The sequence below is a fragment of the Rattus norvegicus genome, chromosome 5 (assembly GCF_036323735.1).
Source record: "Rattus norvegicus strain BN/NHsdMcwi chromosome 5, GRCr8, whole genome shotgun sequence".
Lineage (NCBI taxonomy): Eukaryota > Metazoa > Chordata > Mammalia > Rodentia > Muridae > Rattus > Rattus norvegicus.
In genome coordinates this window covers 33,884,134-33,894,308 of record NC_086023.1, presented here as the reverse complement: position 1 = coordinate 33,894,308, position 10,175 = coordinate 33,884,134, and the positions used below count along the sequence as shown (strand labels likewise).

Below are 10,175 nucleotides of genomic sequence, written 5' to 3'. Positions count from 1 at the left end.
AGACATATATTGCCATGCCTGGATTTCATTGTTGGGGCTGAAGATCTGTTGTATTCAGGGCCTCGTGCTTCCACAGCATGCACTTTACAGACCAATCTATCACCCCAGACCATATTTTTAAATGACAAAAAAAATTACTGTAGCTTTATCTGTGTCCTGTTCACACACCTGTATAATCCAAGAGCCCTAATTACAGAATCAAATAAGAGAGTCATCTTTGAAAGTACAAGCTGCAGTTGAAGAAAACAGCATTTTCTCATCTGAAAGCTCTTTCTTTTTACTCACTCCATCCTCCCTGGGCTAAGCCAATTCTTACACGCCCACACTGCCGCCATCTCCTCCCTCTTCTTGGATTCAGCCTTGAAGGAATATGGCTATGATGCTGGCAGAGAGCATGCCAGGAGGAACAAGTCATCAGGTTCTGATTTTAGATGGGTTGCTTAAAACAAATCTCACCAAAATAAAGCAACAAACTAAGCCTCTCACACTGCCAAGCTCTGCACTCCGCCAGAGTCTCCAGTGTGCTTTTCATCAGCTGAGTCATGTTCTGTTAAAATTCATGTGTAAAAATTCTATTCTCTCAAATCTCTGAATGTGAGTGTGTTTCGAGCTGGCGTTTGTGATGGGGATGTTAAGGGAGAGTGAGATCAATAGGATGAATCCTTGTAGGAAGAGGAAATGAGACACAAGCAGAAGGATAATTACTGAGGGAGAAGGAGGCTGTCTTTCAACAAGAACAAGAGAGGAGAGTCCCAGAAGAAGCTAAGCATGCCAACACATTAATCTTTGACTTTTAGCACTGTGAGGACATAGGTTTCTATGGTGACAACCACTCAGCACACAGTGCTCTGTTATGGCAGTTCTAAAAAACTCATGCAATCTATAAACACAGCCTGGTACAATGTTTTGATTTATTGCCATGCACCATGCTTTGTTCTGTGTGGTTCGTATATATTTAACTTATTTAATCTTTAGAATAGCTGTAAAGGGGTCCTATTTATACCTCTGCTGTGTGGGTGAGCAGGCTCCATTGTGGACAGGCTAGTTAGTGTTATTGGATAGAATAGCCAGAACTAGAGGGGTTGTGATTTGTAACTGACAGGTTTGAATACAGTCTGTGCTGCCTACTGAACTCCGTTCTATATTCTAGAGTTGAGATGTTCCTGAATCCTGCATTCCTGCTTTAAACATGATTGTGAAGTTCTTATACATTTTGCAGATGTTAATGCCCCCAGTTCAGAAGCAGTATTGGCTCTCTTAGGTTCTTGTACCTACAGTATGGCTCAGATTAACAGTCTCCTTCTTTGTCTACCAATTTCACTGCACCACAATCCCTGTGTTGATGGTAACTGATTGGAACTGAGGTGTTTGTCTCATTCCCTAGACTCATAGCTGTAAGGGAAAGCTGTACTTAACATTATAGGAAGGATGGCACAGTGGTGGGTACCACACTACAGTGAAAGCAGGGTTTATCAGTCTGTGCTACAACTCTTAAAGCCTGCTGGATACTGAAATGTCTTTTCTCATCATTTTGTACTTCTACAATGCATTCCAAAGAAGTACGATGGCATAAAAACTAACCCTCCTAAATCTGTTATAGTGTTCTCCATCACAAAGAGAACTCTGACCCACAGCTTTGCTTCTAAGGTGATGCTAAGTTGCTGGCCTCATGTGTTTCACTCTGTATTGAAACAGTGGGGTAGCTAAAGAGCATATCCAGGCAGCCCCATTTCTCAAGCATCACTCATTTTTGCAATGAAAATTTATTTCTGCTATTTTATTTGTCAGGAAGCATTTTCGAAGTGCATGCTGCCTTTGGAGAGAAGAGTTCAGGTGAGTATCCTTCAAGTTTGAACTAGCTGCTCCTTGGGTATAACTTCTGGTTGAATAACTTTAACTGATGATTAACCCTCTGGGCTACAGGTAGTCCAGCTTTATCTATGCTGAAGTACTTAAAACAAAATCTCTGGGCTTGAGAAATAGCCCAGCTGTTAAGAGCTCTATATGTTCTTTCAAAGAATCAGGGTTCAATCCCCTATCCCCAATACCAAAGCCTAGAGCACTCTGTAACTCCAGTCCTGGGAAATCCAAGTTCTCTCTTCTGACGTTTTGGGGTGCAACATGCACATGGTATATAGACATAGATGCAGGCAAAAATCCCCACATCCATAAAAATAATTAAGTTTTAAAAATGAGAAAAATTATAGCTACATCCAATATTATCAATGAGCTTCCCAAAGAGGGCTGTACAAGTGTATACTCAAAAAATAAATGGTCTTTGTAGATGCTTTGTCAACATTGGTGCCTGGTGTTGGTAGTCTTTGGTGATATTTATTAATTATTTTATTTTAAGTGTGGTATCAGGTGGTTTGTGTGTGTGTGTGTGTGTGTGTGTGTGTGTGTGTGTGTGTGTGTGTGTGTGTAGTTGTTTGCATGTTTGTTCAGGAGCCAAAAGAGGCCAGAAGAAGTAGTAGAAGCCCCAGGAGATGGAGCCCCACATGGTGTTGTTAGCTTCCTGAGTTTGGTGCTAAGAAGAGAACTCAGGTTCCTACGAGAGCAATACACACTCATGATAGCTGAACCATCTCTTTGGCTCCAGTTTTCGGTGTTTAAATTGAGCTGATCTTGTAGATTCAGAACTCTGTGTCATTGTTTTGGTCGCCTGATATTTTATAGGATTCAGCAGCTATATTCTCCAAGTGGAATATCATTTCATGACTTTTTGCTCCTTTTCCTACTGAATTGTTTGTTTTCCATAATGACTAATGGAAACATTATTATTTTCCCATCTTTAGGGCAAGAATTTGAGTATTTTCTCTGATTATAATCTTTCTACTTTTATTACTTTGAAGTAGCTTATTCAAGAATGGCCCTTGTATGCCATATGTTTAGGTCCAACCTATGAATACTCTTTGGTTAGTGATTCAGCCTCTGTGGAGCCTCATGGTCCCAGAAAGACTAAGAACATCCTCTCCTACTGAGCCCAGCCAGGCAGTTCAGGTTGGACTAGGCCCCCTACACAAATGTAGCAGATGTGTAACTTAGTCTTCATGTGGGTGCTCTAACAACTGGAGCAAAAAATATTTCTGGTTTTGGTGCCTGAAATTGGATCCCCTTCCCCAACCTGAATTTTTGTTTGGTCCTGTACCCCATTTTTAATAGGGTTATTTGGCTCTCTGGAGTCTAACTTCCTGCGTTCTTTGTATATTTTGGATATTAGCCCTCTATCAGATATAAGATTGGTAAAGATCTTTTCCCAATCTGTTGGTTGCTATTTTGTCCTGATGACAGTGTCCATTGCCTTACAGAAGCTTTGGAGTTTTATGAGGTCCCATTTGTTGATTCTTGATCTTAGAGCATGCTTTGTTCAGGAAATTTTCCCCAGTATCTATGTGTTTGAGGTTCTTCCCCACTTTTTCTTCTATAGTTTGTGTGTCTTGTTTTATGTGGAGGCCCTTGATCCACTTGGACTTAAGATTTGTACAGGTTGATAAGAATGGGTCAATTTTCATTTTTTTACATGATGCCCTCCAGTTGAACCAGCACCATTTGTTGAAAATGCTCGCTCTTTTTCCCACTGGATGGTTTTAGTTCCTTTGTCAAAGATCAAGTTGCCATAGGTGTTGTAGGTTCATTTCCAGATCTTCAGTTCTATTCCATTGGTCTATCTGTCTGTCTCTGTACCATACGGTCTTTATCACTATTGCTCTGAATTACTGCTTGAGGTCAGGGATGATGATTCCCCCAGAAGTTCTTTTATTGTTGAGTATAGTTTTCGCTCTCCTGGGAAAAATTTGTTATTCCAAATGAATTTGCAAATTGCTCTTTCTAACTCTTTGAAGAATTGAGTTGGAATTTTAATGGGGATTGCATTGAATCTGAGGATTGCTTTTGGCAAAATAGCCATTTTTACTATATTAATCCTGCCAATCTATGAGCGTGGGAGATCTTTCCATTTTCTGAGATCTTCCTCAATTTCTTCAGAGATTTGCAGTTGTTGTCATACAGATCTTTCAGGTGCTTGGTTAGAGTCACACCTAGTTATTTTATGTTATTTGGTACTATTGTGAAGGGTGTCATTTCCCTAATTTCTTTCTCAGCCTGTTTATCTTTTGAGTAGAGAAAGGCTACTGATTTGTTTGAGTTAATTTTACACCCAGCCACTATGCCGATGTTGTTAGTCAGGCTTAGTTCTCTGGTGGAACTTTTGGGGTCGCTAATGTATACTATCATATCATCTTCAAATAGTGATATTTTGATTTCTTCCTTTCCAATGTGTATCTACTTGACCTCCTTTTGTTATCTGATTGCTCTGGCTAGGACTTCGAGTACTACATTGAAAAAGTAGGGAGAGAGAGGGCAGCCTTATCTAGTCCCTGATTTTAGTGGAATTGCTTCAAGTTTCTCTCCATTTAGTTTAATGTTGGCTACTGGTTTGCTGTATATGGCTTTTACTATGTTTAGGTATGGGCCTTGAATTCCTGATCTTTCCAGGATTTTTATCATGAAGGGGTGTTGAATTTTGTCAAATGCTTTCTCAGCATCTAATGAAATGATCATGTGGTTTTTTGTTTGAGTTTGCTTGCATAGTGGATTACGTTGATGGATTTCCATATATTGAACCATTCCTGCATCCCTGAGAAGAAGCCTACTTGATTATGATGGACGTGTTTTGATGTGTTCTTCAATTCAGTTTGTGAGAATTTTATTCAGAATTTTTGCGTCAATATTCATAAGGGAAATTGGTCTGAAGTTCTCTTTCTTTGTTGGGTCTTTGTGTGGTTTAGGTGTAAGCATAATTGTGGCTTCATAGAAGGAATTGGGTAGTTTTCCTTCTGTTTCTATTTTGTGGAATAGTTTGGATAGTATTGGTGTGAGGTCTTCTATGAAGGTCTGATAGAATTCTGGACTAAACACATCTGGTCCTGGGCTCTTTTTGCTTGGGAGACTTTTAATAACTGCTTCTATTTCTTTAGGAGTTATGGGATTGTTTAGATAGTTTATCTGATTCTGATTTAAGGTTGGTGCCTGGTATCTGTCTAGAAAGTTGTCCATTTCCTTCAGATTTTTCAGTTTTGTTGAATATAGGCTTTTGTAGTAAGATCTAATTAATTTTATTATGTCTCCCTTTTCATTTCTGATTTTGTTAATTTGGATATACTCTCTGTGCCCTCTGGTTAGTCTGGCTAAGTGTTTATCCTGTGATTTTCTCAAAGAACCAGCTCCTGATTTTGCTGATTCTTTGTATAGTCCTTTTTGTTTTTACTTGGTTGAACTCAGCCCTGAGTTTGACTAGTTAATGCCTTCTAATCCTCTTGGTTGTGTTTGCTTCTTTTTGTTCTAGAGCTTTTAGGTGTGCTGTCAAGCTGCTAATGTATGCTCTTTCCTGTTTGTTTTTGGAGGCACTCAGAGCAATGAGTTTTCCCCCTTAGCACTGCTTTCATTGTTTCCCATAGTTTTGGGTATGTTATGCCTTCATTTTCATTAAATTTTAAAAAGTCTTTAATTTCTTTATTTCCTCTTTGACCAAGTTCTCAATTAGTAGAGCATTATTCACCTTCCATTTATATGTGGGTTTTCTGTCTTTATTGCTGTTATTGAAGACCAGCCTTAGTCCATGGTAATCTCATAGGAACCATGGGATTATTTCAATCTTCTTGTATCTGCTGAGGCCTGTTTCATGACTGATTATATGGTCAATTTTGGAGAAGGTACCATGAGTTGCTGAGAAGAAAGTATATTCTTTTGTTTTAGGATGAAATGTTCTATAAATATCTGTTAAATCCATTTGGTTCAAAAGTTCTGTTAGTTTCTCTATGTCTTTGTTTAGTTTCTGTTTCGATGATCTGTCCATTGATGAGAGTGGGGTGTTGAAGTCTCCTACTATTATTGTGTGAGGTGCAATGTGTGCTTTAACCTTTAGTAAGGTTTATTTTATGAATGTAGGTGCCCTTGCATTTGGAGCATAGATATTTAGGATTGAGAGTTCATCTTGGTGGATTTTTCCTTTGATGAATATGGTGTCCTTCCTTATCTTTTTTTGATAACTTTTGGTTGAAAGTCAGTTTTATTTGGTATTAGAATGGCTACTCCAGCTTGTTTCTTCAGACCATTTGCTTGGAAAGTTATTTTTCAGGCTTTTATTCTGAGGTAATATCTGTCTTTGTCTCTGAGGTGTGTTTGCTATATGCAGCAAAATGCTGTGTCCTCTTTATGTATCCAGTCTGTTAGTCTGGCTTTTTATTGGGGAATTGAGTCCATTGATGTTAAGAGATATTAAGGAGTAGTGATTGTTGCTTCCTGTTAATTTTTTTTTGTTAGAGGTGGAATTAGGTTTGTGTGCCTCTCTTCTTTTGGTGTTGTTGTAAGGAGATTACTTTCTTGCTTTTTTTAGAGTGTAGTTTACCTCCTTGTATTGGAGTTTTCTATCTATTATCCTTTGTAGATTTGGATTTGTGGAAAGATATTGTGTAAATTTGGTTTTGTTATGGAATATCTTGGTTTCTCTATCTATGTTAATTGAGAATTTTGCTGGATACAGGAACTTGGACTGGCATTTTTGTTCTCTTAGGGTGTGTATGATATCTTCCCAGTATCTTCTGGCTATCATAGTCTTTGGTGAGAAGTCTGGTGTAATTCTTATAGGTCTGCCTTTATATGTTACTTGACCTTTTTTTCCTTACTGCTTTTAATATTCTTTTGTTGTTTTATGTATTTGGTGTTTTGACTATCATATGAGGGGAGGGATTTCTCTTCTTGACCAATCCCTTTGGAGTTCTATAGGTTTCTTATATGTTTACGGGCATCTTTTTCTTTAGGTTAAGGAAATTTTCACCTGTAATTTTGTTGACGGTATTTACTGGCCCTTTAAGTTGGGAGTCTTCACTCTCTTCTATACCTATTATCCTTAGGTTTGTTCTTCTCATTGTGTCCTGAATTTCCTGGATATTTTTTACTACGAGCTTTTTGCCTTTTACTTTATCTTTGATGGTTGTGTTGCTGTTTTCTATGGTATCCTCTAACCCTGAGATTCTTCTATGTCTTGTATTCTGTTTGTGATACTTGCATCTATGACTCCTGATTTCTTTTTTAAGTTTTCTCTCTCCAGGGTTGTCTCCCTTTTTTGATTTTTGTATTGTTCCCATTTTCCATTTTTAAATCCTGGATGATTTTGTTTAATTCCTTCACCTATTTGGTTGTGTTTTTCTGTAATTCTTTAAGGTATTTTTGTGTTTCTTCTTTTAGGGCTTCTGCTTGTTTATTTGTTTGTCCTGTATTTCTTTAAGGGGGTTATTTATTCCTTTACCATCAGCATGAAATGTGATTTTAAATCCAAATAGTGTGTTTCTGGTATGTTTGGATATCAATATTTGTGTTGGTGGGAGAACTGGGCTCTGATAATGAAAAGTAGTCTTTGTTTCTGTTGCTTAGGTTCCTGTGCTTGCCTCTCACCATCAGGTTGTCTCTGCTGTTAGCTTTTGTGCTGTCCCTGACAGTGACTTGACTCTCCTGTAAGCCTGTGTGTCAGCACGCCTGTAGACATGTTTTCTTTCAGTCTGTTCTGGGAACAGAGAGCTGCTCCTGGGTTTGTGTGACCTGAAACCTCCAAGCAGGTGGCTTGGAGCAGAAGAGTTGGTTTTCCTTCTTTTCTCAGGTGTGTAAGTACTCCTGGTCACTGGCCTTTGGCTCTTCTCACATGTAGAAACCAAAAGGGTCCTGCCCCTCTCTGCTCCTTGGTCCCTGTGCCCAGAGGGCACAGAGGGCACTAGGTGGGTTCCTCTTGGGTCAGGAATGTGAGCAGAAGTAGTTATTTCCACTGAGCTCTCAGGATTGTCCGCACTTCTGAGAGTCTGGGTCTCATGGGATTTTGGTGTAAGGCACAAAAACAACTCTTAACAATAAGAGAATTCTGGTAGAATCACCATCCCTGACTTCATGCTATACTACATAGTAATAGTGATAAAAACCTTCATGGTATTGGTACAGAAACAGTCAGGTTGATCAATGGAATATAATTGAAGACCCAGAAATAAAACTGCACACTTATAGACACTTGATCTGTGTCAAATAAGCCAAAAATATACAATGGAAAAAAGAAAGCATATTCAATAAATGGTACTGGTCTCACTGGTAGTCTGTATGCAGAAGAATGAAAATAGATCTATATTTATCACCTTGCACAATGTTCAAGTCCAAGTGGATCAAGAGCCCCAACATAAGACCAGATACACTGTATCTAATAGAAGAGAAATTGACAAAGAACCTCAAACTCATTTCCAAAGTGTGTGTGTGTGTGTGTGTGTGTGTGTGTGTGTGAATTTCCTAACCAGAATTCAAATTACTCAGGCTCTAAGATCAAGAATTTATAACTGAGACCTCATGAAATGGAAAAGCTTCTGTAAGGCAAAGGACATAGCCAATAGGATAAAATGGCAACCCATATATTGGGAAAAATTTTTTCACTAACCCCACATCTGATAGAGGTCTAACATCAAAAATATATAAACAACTCAAGAAGCAAACTTCCAAAAAACTAAACAACCCAATCAAAAATGGGGTATAGGACTAAACAGAGTATTAACAACAGAGTAATCTTGAATGACTAAGAAGTTCTTAAAGAAATGTTCAAAGTCTTTAGTCATCAGGGAAATGCAAATCAAACTGACACTGAGATTTCACCTTACACCAATCAAAATGGCTGAGATAAAAATCTCAGGTGACAGCACATGTTTGCAGGGGTGGGGAGAAATAAGAACACTCCTCCATGGTAGGATTGAAAACTGGTAAAACCACTCTGGAAATCAATCTGGAGTCTCATTAGAAAATTGGGAATAGATCTACCTCAAGACTCAGCTATACCACTCTTGGGCATATACCTAGAAGATGCCTCACCATGCCACAGGGGCACATGTTCCACTATTTTCATAGCTGCCTTATGTTTGATATCCAGAAGCTGGAAACAACCCAGAAATTTCACAATGGAAGAAAGGATACAGAAAATGTGGTTCATTTACACAATGAAATACTACTCAACTATTAAGAATGAGGATATCCTGTGTTTTGCAGACAAATGTATGGAACTAGAAAATATCCTGAGTAAGGTAACTCAGACCCAAAACAACATGCATGGTATGTACTCACTAACAAGCAGATATTAGCCCAAAAAACACAGAATGCCCAGGTACAATTCACAGAATTCAAGACAGTTAACAAGCTGAAGTGCCCAAATACAAATGCCTCAATCCCACTTGCTAGGGAGAAGAAAGCAATCTTGGGGCAGGGGAACCTGGGTAGAAAAGGGGGCAAGTGGGGAGGGGAAGGAGTATATGATCAGGTGTTGGGGGTGGGGGAATCAGGAGTGAAGTCTAAGGGCCAGCAGAAAGAATGGAAACAGGCAACCCTGGGAGGTGGGAGAACCCTCTAGAATGTACCAGAGAGGTTAGAGAAGCTCATGACTCTGAGGGAGGGACTTTAGATGAAATGCCCAACAGTTGGGAGAGGGAACTTGTAGAATCCACCTCCAGTAGAACAACATGGCATCAAGTAGAGGGATGGAGTTGCCATCCCACAGTAAAAAATTCTGACCAGAATTGTTCCCGTCTAAAAGAACTACAGGAACAAAAATAAAGAGGAGACTGGGGGAAAGGGGGCCCAAATTGGGATCTGGATCAAGGGGAGCCTGACAATACTCCTGATACTATGGTATGTTTACACACAGGAGCCTAGCATGGTGGCCCTCTGAGAGACCCAACAAGCAGCTGAAAAAGCCAGATACACCCAACCAATGGACAGAAGCTGGTGACCACTGTGTAGGTAAAGGTTAGAAGAAGCTGAGGAGGAGGGAGACTACCTGATCTGGCCTCAGTGAAAAAAGAAGTTCCTAACCCTCACAAGACTTGAGGAGACCAGGGAGGGGGGAGGCGATGGGGTGGGAGTGGGGGGGACATCCTCTTGGAGACTTCAGGAGGAAGAATAGGATAAAGAACTGTTGGAGGGTGGGCAGGGAAGGGGATAATAACTGAACTGTAAAAAAAAGGAAAAGAATAGAAATAAGAAAGCAGGCAGGGAAAGCCACGTAAAGCAAGTCAATAAGCACCACTCCTCCATGGCCTCTGCATCAGACCTTGCCTCCAGAATTCTGCCCTGTCTAAGTTTCTGTCCCTCCTTCCTTAAAC

At 39.5% G+C, this 10,175-nt stretch overlaps 1 long non-coding RNA gene across 1 annotated transcript; it reads left to right on the top strand.

The window, feature by feature from the left end:
• Positions 1–1,787: 1,787 nt before the first annotated feature.
• Positions 1,788–9,793, top strand: LOC134487060 (uncharacterized). Its single transcript, XR_010066777.1, has 3 exons — positions 1,788–1,833; positions 8,951–9,101; positions 9,719–9,793. It is a non-coding gene; the product is annotated as an uncharacterized LOC134487060 (long non-coding RNA).
• The last annotated feature ends 382 nt before the right edge of the window (positions 9,794–10,175 follow it).